Genomic DNA, 25,692 nt, shown 5'->3' with positions numbered 1-25,692 from the left:
AGCACCATACAAGCTGTTGCTGCTATATTTTTATACAGTTCTGACCTCAGTCTCTAAAAGCAGTCTGGTGTCAGATATCATGCAGAAAGCATTAGGGTTGTATGTTGATTATTTGATTTGCTATGCTTAACATATTGAACACTTTGGATTAGCGGGCTATCAAAATAAAACAGATTGGATTGGATTGGATTGGAATGTGAGCTGAGGAAGAAGGATTGGTTTTAGGTCCTTCATTGGGACAAGCAAGAGAGGAGAGCCTACAGATCAGGATTGAGTCCATGTGTATTTGAAGGTTCTAGCAAAGGTGATACAGGTTGGGATTGGGATGTATCAGCAGATATGGGGAGGGGGGAGGGGTCTCAAAACCTAAAAGCACAATATGCTGCAGTAGTGAGTAGAGGAACATTGGCAGACTTTGGTGATAGGGTTCTGTAGTAGAATAGAAGAAAGTGCTACATCTCAGGGTTATGGTGAATTTGCAGAGATTTCCCTAGTTTATGTTTTCTCTGAATTTGAATATATAAATCAATCATGATGTTTTCTAATATCTGTTAAACATATGTTTACTTGTTCACAGACAGAATCTTCATAACTATTGGAATACGTTGGCCTTTTATTTTGCCATTCAAGAGATCAACCAAAATTCGGAGATATTACCAAACATCACTCTGGGTTTCCATATTGCTGACCCTTGCACCTCTGCAGCTTTATCACTATGTGCTACTCTAATGATCTTATCAGGGGAAATGGACCCTGTTCCTGGCTTTAGCTGTCACCATCAAGGACATGTGGCTGGTTTCATTGGAAGCCACTCTTCAATGATATCACATGCAATTGCAACACTTACAGGGATCTATAGGTATCCACAGGTATAGAAAGAACTTGTCTCCCTATATTATCTCTAGCGTTTGCTGAAACCTTGACCAAATTGTCCTGTTCTTGTTTTGTTAGCCTTCATTAATGCTGGTGATTTCTGGGTATGAGAGCTTACTAAATTTGTATATTTGTTGCAATAATTTACCACCTAGATTTAGGTCATTATTAATCCTAGTACAGCCTTTACAGGAAATTCATTTTGGTGAACACCAAAGAAAAGCATGCTTAGGATAGCACAAGATACATCAGCAGAACTGAGGTTTTACCTGGCTGGATTAGTCCACATGAACACAGCAGGACTGGACATTGCCAGCCAACACAGATATCTAAGGTCTTGAGGAGGTCAATATCAAAGCCATTTAGATGGATAACCATATTAATGACAATTTTTTAAATATTTTGCCATGTATCCAACTAAATTATAGCTGGATATGTCATTTTCTGGATATAAATTGGCTGCATAAAAGAGAGGCATTCTGGGAATGGGTTAAGTTATCCGGCTCACTTAGTCAATTTTTAAATCTTTCCGGCTTAGGCCAGATTGCTGTCCCCCCTCTAATCCATTCCTTTTTAGATGTAGGTATTAATTCTGCTTCCTCCCCCCACTCTCTCCCACCCACCTGCAGTCGCAATAGGCTGGTCCACATGCTACATGCTCCCGGGCCTCTCATTCCACCCCCTGACACTAAAACCAACCCCTGTCAGGAGTGAGGTCTCACCTCATCCGCTCTTGATGATTCAGGACTGTGTATATCTGAAGCAAAACTTGTAGTATAAACTAATAGCCCTAAGTTTGTTATAGGAAAAAATCTATTCTTTTAACTCAACCGGTTTTATAAGACTATTAGCATATCACTGGCTCAAAGAAAATAATAGCAATAAAAATATAAACAATGATTGTTTTGTTTCTTGCTCATAAAATATCTCTGAAATGTACTGGCACAATAGGGTTAACTACTGTCTCCTTTACTTCAGGGCAGGCTTATGCAGTCCTTGTTTAACCCCACTGCATATAGGGACTTATAACTCCAGTATAACTCCAGTATATTCGTGGTAGGCTTTGGGGACTCTGCTTCCATATGGTGCAATCATTGTAATTTCATGGTTTTACTAATTTTGTCTTCTAAGTTCTCTAACAAAAAGAAGAAAACGAAGCTCTTATTTTCCCCAGTTCAGCTCTTGTATTTAGGTGTGTGACCAGATTTAATAGTATGTCTGCTGGTTTGAACCACAAAATTTATTTATTTATCTATTTATTTATTTATTTATTCAACTTTATACCGGCTTTCAATTTAATATCAAGGCGGTTAACAATCATAGAATTTGCAGTAGCAAAATTCAAAAACATATCCATATAACAAACTTATCACTAAAAATTTTACATTATTTTCTACTAAAAATAATAGGCTAAAAAACATGTTACTTCAACATTAAAGTTAAAACACTTAAAATGTAATAATATTAATAAGACAATTATAAAAGTTAAAAGCCCTTCTATCTTCCTCCCCCTTCCTTTTCCCTGCCTATACCTCCCTTATTCCTATCCTTCTTTGTAGCCTTATTCCTTCTAAACCCGTTCTGTTTTAATTTCTCCTTCTCATCCCTCATTAGATATATTGCACTAAGGATGGAGTCAGTTGGTATGATTAAAAGCCTTTTCAAATAGCCAGGTCTTTATCAGCTTCTTAAAACTGTTAATATTTCTTCCAAGCGAATTTCAACTGGTAGGGCATTCCACATCTTTGATCCCGCCAAGGACAGTGCCCTCTCCCTCATGGAACCAAAAATGAGCTAACTTAGGTGATGGAATTGATAGTAAAGCTTGCCCAAACGATCTTAGGTTTCGGGCTGGAATATGAATACGCAGTGAAGCATTAAGCCATTCAGTGTTGCTTCCGTATATGGCTTTATGAATTAAGGTAAGACACTTGTATTGAATGCGAAACTGTACCGGTAACCAGTGTAGCTTCATCAAAACAGGAGAAACATGATCACACCTATTTGTATTGGACAGAAGTCGCGCCGCAGCATTCTGCTACAATTGCAGCGGGCGAATAGTTGATGTCGGAACCCCTAAAAGTAACGCATTACAGTAGTCTAATTTTGGTAATATCAGGGCCTGCAATACAATTCTGAAATCATTTGAATGCAACAGTGGCTTCAATTTCCTTAGTACTCTTAATTTTAGAAGCCATCCTTTATAATTGTCTTTGTTGTTGCTTTCATGCTCAACTCGGAATCAAGAATATAGCCCAAGTCTCTGACTTTGCGTAAGATCTTGTAAGATCTTGTAAGATATTGTGTGCAGCACACAAACTGGTTGAGACTATGGCTAAAGTAAGAAAACAGAAGAGCTCCTGTGTTTTATGCTGCTTTATTTATTTTATATTTTTTAAATCACAGATCAGTTATGGATCTCTGGACCAGCTCTTCAATGACCGGGTTGAGTTCCCATCCTTTTATCGCACTGTTCCTAATGATTATTCTCAGTTCCAGGGTCTGATTCAGCTCCTGAACCACTTCAGATGGAACTGGGTGGGGATTCTCACATCAGATGATCGGAGTGATCAGAGGGGCAGTGAGGACCTGAAGAGGGAGATTATCAGGAGTGGAAACTGTGTGGCTTTTCTGGAAATGTTACCTGTGGTCATACCTAAAACAGCTGAGCAGTTCACAAGACGTAACCAGATTGCTGACATAGTCTATAAGTCACTAGCCAATGTGGTTATCGTGTACAGTACTCGGAATGGTCTGGCATTACTAATGTGTGTAATATGGGGGCAAATGATTACTGGCAAAGTGTGGCTCATCTCTGCTGCCATCTCTTCCCCAAGCATACTTTCATCTTGTACCACACTGAACGGCTCTGTAGCATTTGCCAGTCATAGAGGAGAAATTCCAGGTTTCCAGGATTTCCTCTATAATCTCCACCCATCCACATTCCCAGATCCCTCCTTTCTGCAGTATCTGTGGAGGGATGCATTCCAGTGTGAGCTCCTGTACGGGACTAAACATTCAGATTTACCCAACTGCACAGGACAGGAGACGCTGTCTAACCTTTCACGCTGGCAGTTTCATTTGAATAATTTTCAGTTCACTTACAATCTTTATGCCTCAGTCTATGCACTGGCTCATGCTTTGCACAACATATACAGAGCAAATTTCAACTTAGGGGGGATCTAAAACTGGAATTTCCACCATGGCAGGTAAACCCTCCTGACTGATTCTTTTCTAATAACTATAATGCATTTTTTATTTATTGTAATATATTTTTGTGTAACAGTTACTTGAGGGAGGGACAAATTGTTAAACAATATACCCTGTTTCCCCGAAAATAAGACAGTGTCTTATATTAATTTTTGCTACCAAAGATGCACTAGGCCTTATTTTCAGGGGATGTCTAATACCGTTGAGCTCCTGGCTGCCTCTGCGTCAGCCATGTCCCACCAGTGTGCTGTCAGAGAGAGGTAAGAGTGTGCAGCATTCAAGGTAGTCAGCTTGGGCTGACTCTGCTGCTTTTGAACCTCTGCACACTGCTTGGAAGGGGTCCCCCGACTGGTACTGCCACCATCCCCAGATGTCAGTAATCTTGCTGCCATTGTCACTGCTGCCACATGGCTATTGGGGAGGCGCCGATTGCTGCTACTGACACTGAAGCCCATTCTGCTGCCTCCTCTGTGCAGGCCCCGTGGGCTTCCACTTTTCTCCATGCTGATCTTGTACATTGTGAGATCCGCATACAGAAAGTGCTATTCTTGCACATTCCCAAAGATTACATGTGCCAATCACTAAAAAGTAATTTATTTATTTTTTTACCTTTGCTGTCTGATCTTAGTTTTCTAATCGGTTGGTCACAGGCTTTTTTTTCCCCCACCTTCCCTTTATTATTTTTTTTGCCAATTCCTTTTATATTGTCCTTTTTTCTTCCGTATTTCTTTTCTTTCCATCTTCTTCCCTCAAACACAGTCAGGTTCTCATTCTCACATGCATTTCTCTCTCACACACACACACACAGGCTCTCACTGTCACATGCTGTCTCTCATACAATCATTCATACACACAGTCTCTCACTGTCACATGCTGTCTCTCTCACACACACAGAGGCTCTCACATGCTGCCTCTGCAAACATTCAGATCCTCACTCCCACACCCACTCTCTCACACACACACACACACACACACACCCTCTACAGACCCTCAGCCTCTCTCTCACCTCTGGGCCTCCTCTTCGCGGGTCGCCACAGGATGGGCTCTGCAGCGGCCCTGAACTTCTCGGCCTCTTCCTCTTCCTCGGACCTGCTACCGGGCCTCTTCCTCTTCTTGGGCCGCTGCGACTTGGGATTCGCAGCAGCCCGCGGCGGCTCCTCTTCTGCACGCGCTGATGCTCTTCCTCTTTCCTGCCCATGCGGCTCCGGCAACGTTTACTTCTGGGGCTGCACAGGCAGGAAGGAGAAGAGCATCAGCGCGTTTGAACGCAATCTTTTTCTTCGGGCAAGGAGGCTCAGCGGCCGCATGAGCCTCCTTGCGCCCGGGGGCATTGGCTCCCCTCGGTACCACTGCTCGCGTCTGCCCCTAATACCTTGGAAACTTTATTTAAAAAAAAAAACAAAATTGACGTCACAGGATTGACCGGCCCCCCCCCCCCCCCCGGGGGAAGCCCGATCCCCCGATAGGTCAATCTGCCCCTGTTTACAAGGTATGGCTTACTTTCGGGGGAGGTCTTATATTTAGGAATTCGGCAAAATCTCTACTAGGTCTTATTTTTGGGGAATGTCTTATTTTTGGGGAAACATGGTATTATATTGTTGGTGCACAGGTCGTGTGCCTTTATGGTAAAGCAGGTGATGAAGGATCCGGACAGTCATTTTCTAATTCTGGAAGATGATCTGTATGGCCGCACTATAGTTTTATGCAACAAACAGCTATACTCATTCCTTTTTTTCATGAATTTTAGGAAAGTTGTGTGCTCTGAACCTGGGGTTATTTTTGTGGGAGGAGATTTTAAATGCGTGTTAATCCCACAATGGATAAATCTGCATGTCAATCTAGTGAAAAATTGAATCATAGAAAAGGGATCCCTTTATTAAATGACCAATTGCAAACAGTAGATGCCTGGAGGATACTCCATCCTTTTGAGAGAGATTACACATATCTCTCCAGGCTACATTCTACCTTTTCCAAATTAGCGGTCCGATTCAGTAAAGTCCGCGGGAGAGTGGACGAACGCCCGCTCTGCCAGCGCGCACACAGGCCACTCGCCTGTGCGCACGATTCTGTATTTAAATTAGGTGGTGCGGTAGAAACGGGCAAAAGGAGGCGCTAGGGACACTAGCACGTCCCTAGCGCCTCCTTTTGACCCGGAGCGGCAGCTGTCAGTGGGTTTGACAGCCGACGCTCAATTTTGCCGGCGTCAGTCCTCGTGCCCACTGACAGCCACAGGCTCGGAAACCGGACGCCGGCAAAATTGAGCATCCGGTTTTCGGCCCGACAGCCGCCGGACCATTTAACATTTTTTTTTTCTTTTTTACTTTTTTTACTCTTCGGGACCTCCGACTTAATATCGCCATTATATTAAGTCAGAGGGTGCACAGAAAAGCAGTTTTTATTGCTTTTCTGTGCACTTTCCCGGTGCCGGCAGAAACTAGCGCCTACCTTTGGGTAGGCGCTAATTTCTTAAAGTAAAATGTGTGGCTTGGCTGCACATTTTACTTTCTGTATTGCGAGCGTATACCTAATAGGGCTATGAACATGCATTTGCATGTTGAGGGTGCTATTAGGTGCCACGGGTTGGACGCACGTTTTCCGTCCCTTGCTGAATAAGGTGTAAGGGAAAACGCGCGTCCAAGGGCAGGTTAACTGTACTGTATCGGCCTGTAGATTATTTGTTAGTACCTCAATCTGTCTTTTCTAGTATCCAAAACAGGCACAGAAGCAATTGAAATCTCAGATCATGCACCGATTTAGATAACTGCAATGAGGAAGCAGAGAAGCTGGAGATTTCTGATAGATATAGAACCTGGCTTTCCAGGAAGTTCTTAAAATAAATAGGAATCTTTTTTTTTTTTTTATCTTTATTAAATTTTTTAAATGTTACAAAATTAGTAAACATTCTAAGAAAATTAGTGATATACAGTTCAATTATATCACTAATGAGATATAATTATATAATGAGAAATAAAGTACAACTGTCTCACTATTATTTAGCCCTCTATAAGCTGGGGGATCTTCACAGGAGACATCTTATATTAGGAAATTAATATTATTATTTACCACCTCAAAGAATAAGAAAGCATTAGGTTGATGACGGATAATATTACATTATGTTGAACAATTTGACCCTTAAATGGGGATTACACAGGTGCTATTTCTGAGACATCCTCTGGCAAGGCATTAATTCTATCATTCAGGAATTTTTTTTAACTGCAGTGGTTGAAAGAAAGTATAAGATATATCTCGAAACTTTAAGAGACATTTACAGGGAAACTTTAAAAAGAATTGGGCTCCCAATGGGATCACCCCCTCTCTTAATTCCAGAAACTGTTTTCTCCTGGTCTGTGTCTCCTTTGCATAATCTGGAAAAATTAATACTTTAAATCCACAAAATAATTCCGATTTATTTCTAAAATATTGCCTCAGCACCCAGTCCCTATCGGAATCTAGCAGAAAAGTAATTATTAATGTTGCTGGCTGGGCTTCTTAAGAACATAAGAAGATAAGATATGCCATACTGGGTCAGACCAAGGGCCATCAAGCCCAGCATCCTGTTTCCAACAGTGGAGCGCGCAAGTTAGGCCTGCCAGAAGTAGAGGAGGATTTAGGTAGGGCTGGGGGGTGGGTTAGATAGAGGAAGGGAGGAAAGGTGGGGGGAACAAAAAAAAAGTTCCCTCCAAGGCCGCTCCTATTTCGGAGCGGCTTGGAGGGAACGGGGAAGCCATCGGGCCTCCCCTAGGATTTGGTGTGTGCAATGTGCACATGTGTGCACCCCCTTGCACGCGCCGACCCCGGATTTTATAACATGCGGCAGCGCGCGCATGTTATAAAATCAGGTGTACATTTGTGCACGCCGGGTAGCGCGCACAAATATATCCCCCCAAGCGTAATTTTAAAAATCTGCCCCTATGTGCTTTAAAATTGCAACTTTTGCTGATAACCTGCTGGTATTCATATCCAATCCTAAAGCATCATTACTACGCTTCAATGGTATTTTTGAGCAATCTGGGAATTCTCAGGGTTTAAATTGAACATAACAAATCTGAAGTTTTGGCTGTTCCAAGATGCACACAAACTTGGTGGGAGGAAGATTCTCCTTTTAAGCAGGCTCCGGGTATTTTCAAGAATTTGGGATTTAAATACTTGAGGACTTGAGTCATTTATATAACATTAATATGTCACCTTTACTAGAATATTCAAAACTTAAATTTCAGCAGTGGTAGAAACTGGTGGGTTTATTTATTTATTTATTTAAAATTTTATATACCGGCATTCATGTTGCAAACACATCATGCCGGTTTACATATAACAGGGGTGTACAGTGAACAATTCAATAACCTATTTGTGTAGAAGGAAGCAGTTACAAATAACAAGGTAATAGAACTGGGAGGAGAGAAGAAAAGGGAGAGAATAACATTAGGTATAGGTATTTACATTAGTAATAACATTTTTACATGTGGAAGTGGTAGAATCTGGCTGAATAGAATTAATCGTGTCCGGGAAAGCTTTTTTTTTTATTTTTTTATTAGTTTTTTATTTTTTATTTTTTTTATTAGTTGTATTAGTCTGTGTAAGATGGCTGCATTTCCCAGATGGCTTTACGTTCTTTAAGTCCTTTTTTATTTTTTTAATTTTTTTTATTAGTTGTATTAGTCTGTGTAAGATGGCTGCATTTCCCAGATGGCTTTACGTTCTTTAAGTCCTTCCAATTCAAGTTTTAAATAGAGATATTAAAAACTGGATATATTAATCTTGATTGTTTGTGAAAGGAATCTAAACCTATAATTCCATTACATTGGTTGAAACAAGAACAGGAAAAGGGGATCCTAGGCCTTCCAAATGTCAAATGATATGATGAAGCTGCTTGGCTAGAATTCTGTGAGACTGGCTGCTTCCCACCTCTGTGTAATCTAATTTGTGTATGATTTACTTTATGTGATGTGTTACATGCAGCAGCAACAAACTGTTGATGGGTGTGCGAGATAGTGTTTTGATAGCTCCCATGGTTATGGAAAAAAGTTATGAGAGTTTGGGGGGGCGGAAGTTCGGAGATCTCTCCTCTTGTTTATATTCAGGGTAACAAGGACTTTCCAGTGGGAGATAATGTAAACATCTTTTTTGATCGGGAGAAATTGGGGAATTACTCATATACAATGTTTTGGGTATTGATGGTACAATTCAGCCCTTTCAGCAAATAAAAGAGCAGTTATCTTTGAGTAATGCAGATTTTTTTTGCTACCTACAATTAAGGCATTCTGTTTGCTTTTTAAAGAGAACTTATCTTAATCTCACTCAGGTCTATCCAGTAAAGTGCGCCGCGTTTACCCCGCTCCTAACCCGCGTTCTACTCACTTTCCGGCCGCGTTAGCACTTCCTGCGATCCCCAATCCCCTTTAACCTACTCCTACCGCGTCCTAAAATCCCCGGGCAACCCCTTCCGCACGCGGCATGTATATTGCATGTAAACGATCGAATTAGCTATTCCCTACCATCCAGTAACGCGCCCCGACTACCGCTATTTTACCCTGCCATTTTGCCGCGCGTTTAACCTGCTAACTTACCGCCTACCCTTACCCCTGCGTTAGAGGCAGGGGTAAGGGTAGGCGGCAAACTTTCCCCCATCCCCCGCTTTCCTGCCATGGCCGCATCCATGGGTGCCGGTCTCCGGGGCAGCCTCAGTCCTCTCCCCTCCTCCCGAAGCAAAAAAAAGCGAAAAAAAAAGTTGCAAGAGAGAGAGGGGAGAGGACAGGCAATCCTACGCTCGGGATTGCCAGTCCTCCCTCCCCTCCTCCCGAGGCAGGGCGCGAAAAGCAGCCTTGCTCCGGGAGGAGGGAGAGAGGACTGGCAGTGTGAAGTGACTTACTTTCTGCAGCCCCCCTCCGGACATCGGCGAAGACGACCGCGGCTCCCCTCTCCTGCCTCCAGCTGCTCAGGAAGATGGATGCCTGCACGGGCGAAAGCGGCCCCTGTTCGTGCAATTGGGCCACTCAAGGCGTGACGTCACGACGTTTGGCGTGACGGCATGTGACGTCACGTTTTGAGCGGCCCAATTGCACGAACAGGGGCCGCTTTTGCCCGTGCAGGCATCCATCTTCCTGAGCAGCTGGAGGCAGGAGAGGGAGCCGCGGTCGTCCTCATCGATGACCGGAGAGGGGCTGCAAAAAGTAAGTCACTTTATACTGCCAGTCCCCTCCCCCCTCCTCCTGGAGCAAGGCTGCTTTTCGCGCCCTGCTTCGGGAGGAGGGGAGGGGGGACTGGTAATCCCATCCTCGCCGATGTCCGGAGGGGGGCTGCAAAAAGTAAGTCGCTTCACACTGCCAGTCCTCTCTCCCTTCCTCCCGGAGCAAGGCTGCTTTTCGCGCCCTGCTTCGGGAGGAGGGGAGGGAGGACTGGCAATCTCGAGCGTAGGATTGCCCGTCCTCTCCCTCTCTCTCTTGCAACTTTTTTTTTCGCTTTGGTTGCTTGCTTCGGGGAGGGGAGAGGGCTGACAATCCCGAGCGTCGGAGAACTGTCCACTTCCTGGCACCTGTCATTTCAAATGTCATTTCAAATGACATTTGAAATGACAGATACCAGCGTGGCCGTGAAGCGTTAGGCCCGCACACCCAGGTTACTGTATAGGCGCTCTATACAGTAAAATGGGTTGCGCGGGCCTAACGCTTCACGGATGCTTCTTAGACGCAGCTTGCATTTGCAAGCTATTTACATACAGGATCGAGTGGTAGGTGAGCTGCACTGTGCCTGCAGCAACTGCGTGTGCGCCGGGCACTAAAGAAGCTCTTCCTACCGCTCGGTACTGGATTGACCTGACTGTTGGCTCTAAAGTGTAACAATTGTTTTCATAAAGGAAACAGATAAAGTTTCTCAAAACTGTATAAGGTTTTTCAAGAAGCAGTTATTCAAGTCTCAAATTAGCCACGTCCTGGAGTAGGGAATTTGTCGGTTTCATCTGCAGATGCTTTACTGGGTTGTTTTAAAAGAATAAGAGGCCTCACAGGGAATGTTTACTTGAGAGAGATGTGTTTCAAATTTTTATGTAGGGCCTATATTACACCTGATAGAGTGCACAGAGCACATTTGGTAGATACTGAATTATGTGAAAAATGCAGGACAGCCCTAGATTCTTTAATACATGTATTTTGGACATGGCCTTGAACAAAAACATTTTGGTGTAATTTGGTGTTACGCCTGTCGGTCGCAGACGGCTGCGTCCACTGATGCTCACCTCTTTTTTCACTACTTTGTCTACTCTTGGAGGAATGGTGGCCTCTGCCAGTCACTGCCGATCGATCCTGCATTCCCAGGACAGAGTGGGCGCTGCCGACTGCCATCTTGCTTCAGGATTACCTAGTTGCGTGTGCATGAGCCTGTCTTGTACACATCATGGCGGGAACCTTGGGGGGGTCCCCTCCGGATGACATCATCGCTCTGCTGTACTTAAGTTGACTGGCCCGATACCCTGACAAGTTAGCAAGGAGGTCCTCATTGCTGAATCCGCTCCATTGTGATCTTCTGGTTCCTGATTTCACTTGGCGTGAGATGTCTTGAGTACTTGCTCCTCGGGGGCTCTTCTTCGTCTCTGGCTCTCTGCTCCTCGGAGGGCCATCCTGCCTTGCATTGCTACCAGCCTGGTGCCTCGGGCTTCCATGGAACCGCACTGTGTGAGTACTTCACTCTGCTCATCTCTTCCTACCCAAACCTCATTGTGGGATTTGTCTACGGCTTACCCCGTTGGTGGGGCACTATCATGTCATCCCTTACGAGGACCACTCTGGATACCTTGCCCATAGGGTTACACTGTTTCACTACCTTGGAGTCATACCAAGACCACTCTCTTTAGACTTTACCTGAGTATTCGGCGTACCCCGTCCGTGGGCCACTACCGGATCCGTCCTTTGGAAGTGCTGCTAATTCCCTAGAACTCTGGCATACCCCACTCCGTGGGCCACTACCAGAACTTCACATCTGGAGGTATCACCTGGGAGAGACCTCTGCTTCAGAACTGTGTTACTACACTACTCGTTTCGCGGGCTGTGCCATTCTTTCTCCTCATTAAAGACTCTATAGACTGCCGTATCTACTGTGTACTGAGACCGCGCCTACCGATGGTGGGGCCAAAGAGCTCCTCCCTGTGGGCGTGGTCACCTCTTACCTCAGCTCAGGGTTCACATTCCTACACGTTTATAACAGATTGCTAACTCCATGGACCTTGCTCAGGTCTCAGCCCTCCAGGCCATCCTGGCCTGGCCCGATGCATTGACGAGCAACAGAAAATGTTGGCGTCTATGGCCAATGCCCTCAACCAGCTAAACTCTTGACTAGATTTTGCCTCAATGCCTGTCAAGCTCAGCTCCATTCCACAAGCATTGCCCACTCGACTCTCTGTACCTTTACCAGCACCTACTCATTTTACAGGTGAACCCCCTGTTATGTAGGGGCTTTCTGAATCAGTGCTGTATGCACTTCTCATTACAGCCTGCCTACTTCCCAGACATAGGGGCCAATTTTAAATTTTGCGCACGTGGGGTACATTTGTGCGCTCTACCTGGTGAGCACAAATGTACGCCCGATTTTATAACATGCAAGCACTGCCGCGCGCATGTTATAAAGTCCAGGGTCGGCGCATGCAAGGGGGTGCACACTTGTGCACGCCGAGCCCAAGGGGAGCCCCGATGGCTTTCCCCGTTCCCTCCAAGGCCGCTCCGAAATCGGAGCAGCCTTGGAAGGAACTTTTTTATGGATCCCCCCCTCCCCCACCTTTCCCTCTCTTCCCCTATCTAGCCCATCCCCCGGCCCTACCTACATCCCCCCCTACCTTGTTCAATGGAGTTATGCCTGGCCCCGACACAGGCTGCTGTGTCGGGGCACTTGGCCTTGCCCCAGGCTCGCCCTGGACAGCAGCCACGCCCCCGAACATGGCCCCGCCCACAGCCCCTGCCCACACCCTGCCCTTTTTGCAAGCCCCGGACATTCGCGCGTCCAGGGCTTGCGCGCGCTGGGGGGGGGGTGTTAAGGGTTACGTGCGTAAATTACACGCGTAACCCTTTTAAAATCCGCCCCGTAGTGTCTAAAACTACATATTTTGTCCCTCTTGGACAGGAAAGCCCTGACCTGGGCATCACCACTATGGGAGTGAAATGATCCAATTCTCAGTGACTAGACAGGATTCCTGGGTCTATTTCATTCCATATTTGACTATCCCTCGCAAGACTGTTGTTGATTCTGCATCTACAACAAGGTTCTAAACCTTTGACTGAATATGTGGTTGAATTTAAAACCCTGTCCTCTGAGCTACATTGGGATCTGGGTTGCCTGCGTGCTATATTCCTGGAAGGACCGAATAGTCGATTCAAGGACAAATTAGCAGCACGTGAACTCCCTAAGCTTCTGGACCTCCTAATCTACCTAGCCAGTTGCCTTGATCATCATCTACGCGAGTGAGCTCAGGAAATTAAGGGGATCAAGAAGATGCCATCAGGAGTCTCGCGCTCTTGTCCAGCACCAGTTACCCAGACTACTCCCATACCTAACCTCAAGGAGGATGAACCCATGCAAATGGGCCACAGTTACTTGTCTGCTAAGGAGAGATGCCACTGAAACAGACAGGGCCTTTGTATGTACTGCAGCCAGCCAGATCATGCGGTACCATCCTGCCCTATCTGTCTGGGAAACTCCCAGACCTAGGATTCGGAGGACTCCTCCTAGGTCTAACCTCTCCATCTCCTAACTGACACTTCCAGTGTCTATCAATTCCGACGCTCTCAAATTCCACACTTTAGCATGGTGGACTCTGGTGCCGGAAGGAACTTTTTACTCTGACAGCTCGTAGAGCACCTACGAATCCCCACCATATGGACACCAATACCTCTGCTATTATCCTCTATTCATGGTGAGCCATTACCTGGCGAAGTCACTTATTCTACTCAACCCATACAACTCCACACGGGGTCACTGCACAAGGAGACGATTTCTTTCTTGGTCGTAGACAAGCCTATACATCCCATGGTACTCGGACTGCCTTGGTTGCAATTACACATGCCTCAATTTGACTGGAGTACCCTGCAACTGTCCCAATGGGGCAACTCCTGTCATGGAAGATGCCTCGAGGTTGTGACACCTATGCCTTGCCTGACCACTTCTACATCTCTTCCGGGCCTACTCCTGCAGTCCTCCTCGTACCAAGATGTATTCTCGAAGAAGGCAGCTGACTACCTCCTCATCACTCTTTTGACTGCACCATTAACTTATTGCCCAACACCGAACCCCCCAGAGGAAGGGTATACCCACTTTCTCTAACAGAGACCAAAGCGATGTCCAGTTATATCCAAGAGAACCTGGTGAAGGGCTTCATCTAGCCTTCTAAGCCTCCTGCCGGGGCCGAGTTCTTTTTTGTGGGTAAGAAGGACACAGCTCCCTTCGCCCACATATAGATAACCGTGGCCTCAATGATATCACCATGGCCTCAATGATATCACCGTGCCCTCAATGATATCACCATGATATCACCCATTGCCACTGATCTCTGAGCTATTTGATAGGCTCCAAGGGGCCAAAATATTTACTAAGCTGTATCTCAGAGGGGCATACCACTTGGTTTGGATTCGCCAGGGCGATGAGTGGAAGACCACTTTTAAAACCCGCGATGGCCAATTTGTGTATTTGGTCATGCCCTTCGGCCTCTGCAACGTCCCGGCCATATTTAAAAACATGATGAATGAGGTCTTCAGGGACCTGCTTTACAGCTGTGTAGTGGTTTACTTGGACAACATACTGATCTTCTCTCAAGATCCTCAGAGCCATCAATCTGACATCATTTATTTATTTCTTTTGTATACCGACATTCGATCGAGATATCACATCGGTTTCCAGATAACTAAAGGAATAGGGTGGTAACAGCCCTATTTTACATTATAACATGGTATTAAATAGATATAAGAATATTTTACATTATAACATGGTAATAAATATAACAAGTTGTAACAGAACTAACAGGAGTACATGGAACATTAGACTATAGTATATAACATATGTACATAAATGGCTTGTTGATGAGGATAAATTATGGTAAGGAGAGCAGGGAGTGTAGGGGGGGAGGGGAGAGGAAGGGATGTGTGGGAGGAAGGTAGTGATAGGGGGGGGGAGAGGGTGGTGGGAGATGCTTGTGTAGGGAGGGAAAGGTGTGGGGCGAGATGCTTGTGGAGGGGGCATGGAGTGGATGGTGCGATTGGGCGGGTTATGTGTCGGGTGGGAAAGCTTTTAAAAATAGCCATGTTTTGAGGTGTTTTTTGAAGACTTGCAGTGAAGGTTCGTTTCTGAGACAGGTGGGGAGGGTGTTCCATAAGGTGGGGCCCGCTATTGTTATGGCTCGTTTGCGGGTGACGTTGAGGTGTGCAGCTTTGAGATTGGGGATGGCTAGGAGTCCAGTGTTGGTGGATCTGAGAGTTCTTTGAGTGGGGTAAGGTTGTATTCCGTTGTTTAGCCAGTCCATTTTGTTGTTGTTTATTTTTTTGTGCATGAGGGTGAGGGTTTTATACTGGATTCTTTGTGTAATGGGTAGCCAGTGGAGTTCTTTGAGCGTGGGTGTGATGTGAGGGGATTTTTTGTTGTTAGAGATGATTCTGGCGGCAGCGTTCTGTAGAACTTGGAGGGGTTTGATGTGTATTTCTGGTAGTCCGAGGAGGAGGGAGTTGCAGTAGTCGAGTCTTGACAAGATAATTGATTGGAGGACTGTTCTGAAATCGTGCTCTTGGAGAAGGGGTTTGAGTTTTTTTAGTGTCTGCAGTTTGAAGAATCCATCTTTGATTGTATTGGAGATGTGTCGTTTAAAGTTGAGTTGGCTGTCAATTGTTACGCCTAGGTTTCTTGTGGACGGCGTGAGTGAGGTTTGTGAGATTTGTGGCACTCCCGGGTTGATTGAGTTTCCTGGGTGGTCAGAGGGGGTGCACATGAGTGGATAGGAGGGATGGTCATCGTGGATGTGAATGATTTCTGTTTTGGCTTGGTTGAGACATAGTGATAATTGAGATAGTAAATGGGATAAGTTTGAGCTGAGTTTGTTCCATTTAGAGTTTGAGCTGAGTTTGTTCCATTCTCTGTAGACAACTTGGAATTCTCTGTAGACAACATAGACAACTTGGAATTCGCCCTTCCAAGTTGTCTATGCTCATCATCCTCTACCTCTCTGCCAGTGCCCCTGTCATAGAAACATATAGAAACATAGAAGTGACGGCATAAGAAGACCATACGGCCCATCCAGTCTGCCCAGCAAGCTTTCACAGTTATTTTTCTCATACTTATCTGTTACTCTGACCGCTGAAGTCAGGACCCTTATTGGTAACTTTTTGGTTCTAATTTTCCTTCCACCCAGCCATTGATATAGAGAGAGCAGTGCTGGAGCTGCATAAAAGTGAAGTATCAAGCCTTATTGGTTAGAGGTAGTAACCGCCGCGATAAGCAAGATACTCCCAAGCTTATTTGTTTACCCAGCCTGTGCAATTTAATCCTTGTTGGTTGTCTTAAAATAAATCCTCTTTTCTTCATCCCCCCTGCCGTTGAAGCAGTGAGCTGCGCTGTATATGTATTCAAAGTGAAATATTGGTTTGGGGTAGTAACCACCGTAACAAGCAAGCTACTACCACGCTTATTTGTTTTCCCATACTATCAGGTCGATACAGTTATGCCGCGTTAGAAAGAGTGCGGCAGTGCCAGGCGCACCCTCGTTCCCCGCACGCACAGTTCTCTTCATCTACCGCTCGATACTCTCTTCAAATTGCATGCAAATGCATGCCGCGTCTGCAAAGCGTTAGGCCAAGCGTTAGGCCTGCGCAACTCATTTTACTGTATAGGCGCTAATACAGTGCCTATACAGTATCCTGGGTGCGCTGGTACCTGTCATTTCAAATGTCATTTGAAATGACATTTGAAATGACAGGCACCAGGAAGTGGATGGTTCCCCCCCCTCCCGAAGCAAGGCGCAGGGCGAAAATTAAAACGGGAATAAAGTGTAAAAATGGGGGTAAAACCAAAGGGAGTAAAGTGTAAAAAACCATGGACGACCTCCATATTAACATTGCAGCGTAAGTTGTTTGTATAAATACCTGTCACTTTCCTGTCACTTTCCGAATCCCCCAGGCGTGCGGTCATCGAGGCGGCGGTGGGAGCCGGCGGGCAGGTGGGCGCGTGTTGGATCCAGGCGGCGGCGGCGGGTGGGTGGGCGCACGTTCGATCCAGGCGGCGGTGGGAACCGGCGGGCGGGTGGGCACACGTTGGATCCAGGCGGCGGCGGGAGCCGGCGGGCGGGTGGGCGCACGTTCCTCCAGGCGGCGGCAGGAGCCGGTGGGCGTGCGTTGGATCCAGGCGGCGGTGGGAGCTGGCGGGCGGGTGGGCGCGTGTTCGATCCAGGCCGCGGGCGGGTGGGCGTGCATTCATCCAGGCGGAGGGAGCCGGCGGCAAAAGCGGCCTCCGGCAGCCCCCACCGGCAGTGAATGAATGCGTGCCTGTGAGACCCGTGCGATTTCGGCGCTCAAGGCGTGACGTCACGACGCTTGACGTCATGGCATGTGACTGCCTTGAGCGCCGAATTGGTTCGGGGTAGTAACCGCCGCAACAATCAAGCTACTCCCACGCTTATTTGTGAATGCAAATCCTTTGTCCCACATTTCCTTTTGCCGTTGAAGCATAGGGCAATGTTGGATCACATTAACTGTGTGCATGTTTATTGAATAAGGGTATTAATCACCAGGAAGTAGCCATCATTCCCACAAGTCACCCCCCATGCCTCTTCTCTTCATTCGCATCCTCGAGACTTTATGGATCCATAGTGTTTATCCCTCACCCCTTTGAAATCCTTCACAGTTTTAGTCTTCACTACTTCCTCTGGAAGGGCATTCAAGGCATCCACCACCCTCTCTGTGAAGAAATACTTCCTGACATTGGTTCTGAGTCTTCTTCCCTGGAGTTTTAAATTGTGACCTTTGGTTCTGCTGATTTTTTTGTAATGGAAAAGGTTTGTCGTTGACTTTGGATCATTAAAACCTTCCAAGTATCTGCTCCTCCTTTCCTCCAGGGTATACATATTTAGATTCTTCAATCTCTCCTCATAAGGCATTCGATGAAGACCATACACCTTTTTGGTCGCCCTTCTCTGGACCGCCTCCATCCTGTCTCTGTCCCTTCAGAGATACGGGCTCTAGAACTGAGCACAGTATTCCAGGAGAGGCCTCACCAAGGACCTGTACAAGGGGATAATCACTTCCCTTTTCTTACTCGATATTCCTCTCTCTATGCAGTCCAGCATTCTTCTGGCTTTACATATTGCCTTGTCACATTGTTTTGTCGACTTCAGATCGTTAGACTCTATCACCCAATGTCTCTCTCCTGCTCCGTGCACATCAGCCTTTCACCCCCCATCGAATACATTTCTTTTGGATATCCACACCCCATATGCATGACTCTGCACTTCTTGGCATTGAATCTCAGTTACCATATCTTCGACCATTCTTTCAGCTTCCTTAAATCCCGTCCCATTCTCTCCATTCCTTCCGGTCTGTTCACTCTGTTGCAGATCTTACTATCATCTGCAAATAGACAAACCTTACCTTCTATCCTGTCTGCGATGTCGCTCACGAAGATATTGAACAGTGTTGCGGCTCCGGTCGCGGCACTCGCGACTGGGACCTTACCTCGTTCCTCCTAGGTTCGGGCCCGGGAGCCCCACGATACTCCCACAGGTCTCGAATTGGGCCACTGGTGGCAAGTGCGGTGGTCGGGCAGGCCAGCACGGCCTGTTTGGCGGCGGCGGCTCCACGAGGGAGACGCCACCGGCTTGCTGAAGGTAGCCCCTCCCCTCCTAGGCACGCACATGCACGCGCGAAGGGGCTGAATTGAAAGGGCCTTTCCCGCCCTTCGGCGGCCCGGCCCTTCCCCTGATGTCAGACACCGGCAGATATTTAAAGCGGGCGCCTGCCCCGGATAGATGCCTTGCAACGAGGTTACCTCAGGGTGCTTAGTTGCTGTGTGTCCTGGCGTCCGCTTGGCTCTCTTGGTCACTGGCTTCAGTTCCTGCTTCAGTTCCAGCCCTGGTTCCTGGATTTCTGTCTTCAGTTCCTGATTCCGTTCCAGTCCTGGTTCCTGGATTCCTGTCTTCAGTTCCTGCTTCCGTTCCAGCCCAGGTTCCTGGGTTCCGCAGCCCGGTTCCATCCTTGTTCCAGTTCAGACCCTCCCTGCCTGTCCAGGTATTGCTTCTCCAGCTCTGACCCTTGCCTGCTCTTGATGCCTCTCGCTTGCCGCCTGCCTCTACCCCGGATCACCTACTGGATTTATCGATTTGCCTAAGCCCCAGTGGCCCGGGCTCCTCCCAGGGGAGTCTCGGGCTTCCAGGGTGAAGTCATCCCTTCCGATCTCCTAAGTCCCAGTGGCCCCAACTCCAGGCTCCTTCTGGGGGAGTGTGGGCTTCCAGGGTGAAGATCCTGCACTTCGCTTCACCCGATATCCGCCTCCCGGCCTGTATTCCACTCACAGAGACACCCCTCCATTCTCTCCGTCAGGCCGGCCTAAGGATCCACAGTAACATTCGGAACAGAACAGGACCGTTCCCAAGACCGACCCTTGCGGCACTCCGGTCATCACCGCTCTCTCTTCCGAGTAAGTTCCATTTACCATCACACATTGTCTTCTGTCCTTCAACCAGTTTGCTATCCAGGCCACCAACTTGGTACTCACTCCAAAGCTTCTCGTTTTATCCACTAGCCTCCTGTGCGGGTCCGTATCAAAAGCTTTGCTAAAATCTAAGTAGATGACATTGAGCGCTCTTCCTCGATCCAATTCCTTAGTCACCCAATCAAAAAAGTCTATCAGATTCATCTGACAGGACCTTCCCTTGGTAAAACCATTCTGCCTCTGGTCCAGCAATTCTGCTGCTTGTAGATAGTTCACTATTCTTTCCTTCAGCAGGTGCCACTTTCACAAAAAAAACCAAAAAACAACAAAATCTTTATTGAGAGTTTGATCAGACCCCTGTAGGCCACTACCAGACATATAGTGAATTCAGTAATACATTTAAAGGACGTTAGATACATTCCTACTCCCACACCAACCTAAAACTTAACTAGGAACTGATCAAAACTGAGATGAAGGCAGCAGTCCAGCAGCAAGAGGGGGGCTTCCCAGTCTTTTGCATCGAGTGTCACATGTATGATTTTTTTTACCCGCCGGTGAGAAGTTGTACATGCATGCGATGCAAAGAGCTCCTGGCTCTCAGAGACTGAGTCTGATCTCTGGAGGCTATAGTGGCAGACCTGGAGGAGCTGTGGCAGACAGAGTGGTATATAGATGAGACCTTCAGGGACTTAGTAACCAAGTCCCAACTTCAGACTGGCATCCCTGGTGCTGCCTTGGAGGAAGAAGGTCTCATGATTGGAGAGCATCAACCTGGTGTAGCAGGAAAGGATCCTGTAGAAAGGACCTGCTCTCCAGGTGATGCACTGTCCTTTCGTACTGAGGATATCTCCCCAAGGCCTACTGCCCAGGAGGGAAGGGTTAGGTCGGCCGTCATAGTTGGTGATTCGATTATTAGGAATGTAGATAGCTGTATGGCTGGTGGGCATGAGGATTGCCTGGTAACATGCCTACCTGGTGCGAAGGTGGCGGACCTCACGCGTCACCTAGATAGGATTTTAGACAGTGCTGGGGAGGAGCCGGCTGTCATGGTACATGTAGGCACCAATGACATAGGAAAATGTGGGAGGGAGGTTCTGGAAGCCAAATTTAGGCTCTTAGAAAACTTAAATCCAGAACCTCCAGGGTAGCATTCTCTGAAATGCTCCCTCTTCTAAGCACAGGTCACCAGAGGCAGGCAGAGCTCCGGAGTCTCAATGCGTGGATGAGACGATGGTACAAGGAAGAGGGATTCAGTTTTGTTAGGAACTAGGGAACCTTTTGGGAAACGGGGAGTGTCTTCTGATGGGATGGGCTCCACCTTGACCAGGGTGGAACCAGACTGCTGGCGCTAACCTTTAAAAGGAGATAGAGCAGCTTTTAAACTAGAACAAAGGGGAAAGACAAAAGTCACTCAGCAGTGCATGGTTTGGAAAGAGAGGTATCTTCAAAGGATACTGATGATGCATTAGAATTAGGGCATCCCGACAGTGAGGTTCCAATATTAAGAAAAGTAGTCCAAGTGCCGTGTAACAAAAACTCACCAGAGGTAAAAAATTCTAACTTATCCCTATCAATTAAAAAGCAGAATGAAAATACAAACAAAAAACAAACTTTGAAATGTTTGCATGCTAATGCCAGAAGTCTAAGAAGTAAGATGGGAGAATTAGAATGTATAGCAGAATGACGACATAGACTTAATTGGTATCTCAGAGACATGGTGGAAGGAGGATAACCAATGGGACAGTGCTATACCAGGGTACAAATTATATCGCAATGACAGACGAGCACCTGGGAGGCGGTGTGGCGCTTCATGTCCGGGATAGCATAGAGTCCAACAGGATAAACATCCTGCATGAGACTAAATGCACAATTAAATCTTTATGGGTAGAAATCCTTTGTGTGTCGGGGAAGACTATAGTGATAGGGAATACTACGTCCACCTGGTCAAGATGGTGAGACTGACAGTGAAATACTAAGAGAAATTAGGGAAGCTAACCAAATTGGTAATGCGGTAATAATGGGAGACTTCAATTACCCCAATATTGACTGGGTAAATGTATCATCGGACATACTAGAGAGATAAAGTTCCTGGTTGGAATAACTGATAGCTTTATGGAGCAATTGGTTCAGGAACAGACGAGAGAGGGAGCAATTTTAGATCTAATTTTCAGTGAAGAACAGGATTTTTTGAGAGCCTGTTGGGGCCGCTTGGCAATAGTGATCAATATGATCAAATTTGATTTAATGACTGGAAGGGGGACAGTAAGCAAATCCACGGCTCTCGTGCTAAACTTTCAAATTGGAAACTTTGATAAAATGAGAAAATAGTTAGAAAAAATCTGAAAGGAGCAGCTACAAAAGTAAAAAGTGTGCAAGAGGCATGGTCATTGTTAAAAAATACCATTCTAGAAGCACAGTCCAGATGTACTCCACACATTAAGAAAGGTGGAAAGAAAGCAAAACGATTACCGACATGGTTAAAAGGGGAGGTGAAAGAAGCTATTTTAGCCAAAAGATCTTCATTCAAAAATTGGAAGAAGGATCCAACAGAAGAAAATAGGATAAAGCATAAACATTGGCAAGTTAAATGTAAGACATTGATAAGACAGGCTAAGTTAAATAGGGGAAGGGAGGGGAAGGTGGGGGAGTGAAAGGAAAATTCCCTCCGAGGCCGCTCCGATTTTGGCTTGGCACGCGCAAGGTGCGCATGTTATAAAATCGGGTGTACATTTGTGCGCGCCGGGTAGCGCTCACAAATGTACCCCGCTCGCGTAAGATTAAAAATCTGCCCCTTAACGTGTAATTCATTTGAAAATTACCTCTATATTGGATATATGATTAACGACATACAAAGGGTCTGAATTGGCAAAAGTTTGAAATAAGTGAGCAATAGCAGTAGTTGTCAAGGCTTCAGGTCTAGACTGAGACAGAATTTTCTAACCATTTGTTTCTCTTTGTAGCTCAACCAATACATTAAGGAGGTTCACTTTAAAACCACTGATGGATATGAGATCTTCTTTGATGACAAAGGGAATGGGCCAGCTAACTATGACATCATAAACTGGGTCCTGCTCCCTAATGGTTCCTTAAGCAGCATCATTGTTGGAAAATTCAATTTTTCAGCTTCAAGTGGGCAGCAGCTCTTTATGAACCAAAGTGCCATCTTGTGGCATCCTTCGTATAACCAGGTTTGGCATGTTATATTGGGTTTTCAGGAGACTATTTATGGCACTCCATAAACGTAAACTGAAACTGGAGGAGGATAGCATTGTAGGCTATCAGCTTTGCAGTTAAGGCAAGGCAAGTCACATTTTTCCAACCAGAATCCAAAACATATTACAGAGCCTGAGGAAGATGTTTCTAATGCAGAACAGAATGATTTAGTGCAGTGGAGGTACAGAGGATTTTACACAAGCACATCAGGAACATCAGATGCAGTATATGAAGAGAGCGAGTTTAATATAGTGGGGCAGGATTTAGATATAAATACGCAGACTAAATAGGGTTCATGACTTTAGCCAAATAATGCTTCAAATAGCCATGTTTTCACCAGTTTTCTGAAGGATGCATCTGATGTAAGGTTTTAGGGCATTTCACACATTTAGAGCTGAACCAGCAAAGCTGCTTTTAATGGTGTTGACTTGAAGCCTCCCAGCAACACTGGATGCACCAGGATTGGTTCCATTTACTGTCCTCACAGAGCCCGGGGGACTTTTGGGGTGATGTGGGAGGGTTTGTGATGAGATTTTGGGTGGGAGGGGGAAGGATGGGGATTAGAAAGGGGCCCAGAAGATGAGGTTTATTTCTGAATTTGAGGAGGGGTGGTGGTGGGGAGTCTGCTGGAACCAATGGGCCTGCAACAGTTTAATAATCTTTTCTTTTGTGTGTGTGTGTGTGGGGGGGGGGGGGCAGGAATTTGGAAGCTATGCCCCACAGTTTAAATGATTTAGCAGGGGAGGTGGTGGGGGATTGGGCATGCAGGCCCGTAAGAATTTATTTTTAGTTTCATTATTTTACACCACTTAACTGGGTATAGTTTGAATATACCAAAATGAACTAGTGCCTCAAAAAATCCCGTTTTAGACTAAGAATACAACCTACAAGATTTAATGTGTTGCTACATAAACTCTGGTGTCCGGGAGCTCTGCGAGGAATCTCACCAAGGTAACAGTTGGGATTCCAACAGAAGCAGGTACCATTTTTCCTTTAAATTAGTGAATAAATATTTGCAGTATAGTGCTTGTGATTTACAGTCAACCGTTCTGACAAAGAACTAGCTAAAGTTTACTATTCCAAGGCAGCTCTCCTAAATGAACAATTCAATGTTTCTTTGGTCAGTTTCTGCAATATTTCCGACTTATCTTATACTATCCAAAGACTGTCTTTAGTGATGTCAATAATAGGTGTCTCCTTGCAGGTAGAGCCCGCCCGACACTATCAATGATTTGGCGCCGTGCACCTGCTTCAGGGGCCAGAGAGCTGAACAATTGTAAATACACTAAAATTATTAAACGTATATTTCTCCCACAATAGTAGCAAAATACAAACAAATATTTACTTGTGTGACATGACTTGCTTTACAATGCCACCTTATTAGTCAGATGGCATCCATTAATGCTAATGAGCGTTTTAAAGAGGCTAAGGACCAATCAACTTTCTTGAGAGGGCTAGCTCCACCCCCACTATTAACTGATCTGGTAAAACTCATCACAGATGTGCTAGCAATCACACTCAAATTTCTAGTTAAATCGCTTAGTTTGTGGTAATGCAAATGTAGTAAAGAAAAAACCTTTTTGTATTTTTAGCTGGCAAATTTGGCTATCGTAGAAGGAAAAGATCGCTTGTCTAGTCTTCTATTAATTCCTCCAAATATTTGCATTGCTTTTTCATAGTCCTCTCCAATGTCCAACTTTTGAAATCAACTATAAACGGATCTTTTGTAAGTTCTCTTTCACGTCATCATTAGCATTGTGAGCGCTGCAATCTCGCACTTTTTCTGACACTTTTGTAGAATCTTTTACTAATGGATAAAATTGAGGAACTAATGTTACCGAATATACTAAAGCTGACAATCACACTAAGCTCCCAGGTAAAACAATACATTTGTAGAGACTTAAAAATAAAAAATAAAAACTTTTATATGCATTTTGTATTTTTAACCGGCTTGGTCATAAGCATACATAACGGTACATTTTTGCTGTAATGGAGCTAGTCATCCCCATAGAATTCATTCTTCAAAACACTGATTATACATGCTTAACGATGATAACATCCATCAAGATCTTATTTAATGCTTAATATTATAGATCTTTAAGAAGTGCTGGAATAAGAATGTGATTGCAGTGCTCAGCAAGCACGGAATGACATGCAAATGAACTTACAAAACTTCTTCTATAGCCAATTTTAATATTTGGACCTTATAGAGGTCTATGATTAAGTGAAGAAGGAAATTAAAAGGACTCAATAGAGGACCAGCAAAGCAATCATTTTCTTCTACATGGCCGAGCTTGCTGGTTAAAAATATGAAAAACATATAAAAGGGTTGTATTATTATTTTTGTACCTTTACAAATTTATTGTTTTACTTGTTACGAGCGCGCGCGGGCGCGGTCGTCTCGGGGGGGTGGTGAGCCCTTGGGCCACGGCAGGACCCCAGGAGGAGCCCAAGGCCACACCGTGGGAGGTGAGCTGAGCAGGCATGGTGAGCCAGGCAGGCAGGAACAGAAGCAGGAAGTCCGGCCCTCAGCCGGACCTGCATGCCCATGGTAGCCAACACGGGGAAGTTGACTAATGAACGGTCCTCCGACTGTTCCCGGCCCTTTCGGACCTGCCGCAGGGAACGGCAATGGGCAGCAGGCCGGACAGAGGCGAGGGCAGACAGAGTCCTTAAACAGACAACATCAGACAGGGCAGAAGCAGGCTGAAGCAGACGGAGACATCAGGACAAGGG

At 45.7% G+C, this 25,692-nt stretch overlaps 1 pseudogene; it reads left to right on the top strand.

Moving 5' to 3' along the window:
- The first annotated feature begins 577 nt into the window (after positions 1-577).
- The window catches only part of LOC115082680, a 54,691-nt pseudogene continuing 29,576 nt past the window's right edge, over positions 578-25,692 (top strand).

The sequence above is a fragment of the Rhinatrema bivittatum genome, unplaced genomic scaffold (assembly GCF_901001135.1).
Source record: "Rhinatrema bivittatum unplaced genomic scaffold, aRhiBiv1.1, whole genome shotgun sequence".
Lineage (NCBI taxonomy): Eukaryota > Metazoa > Chordata > Amphibia > Gymnophiona > Rhinatrematidae > Rhinatrema > Rhinatrema bivittatum.
This window is presented reverse-complemented; position numbering and strand designations above follow the sequence as displayed.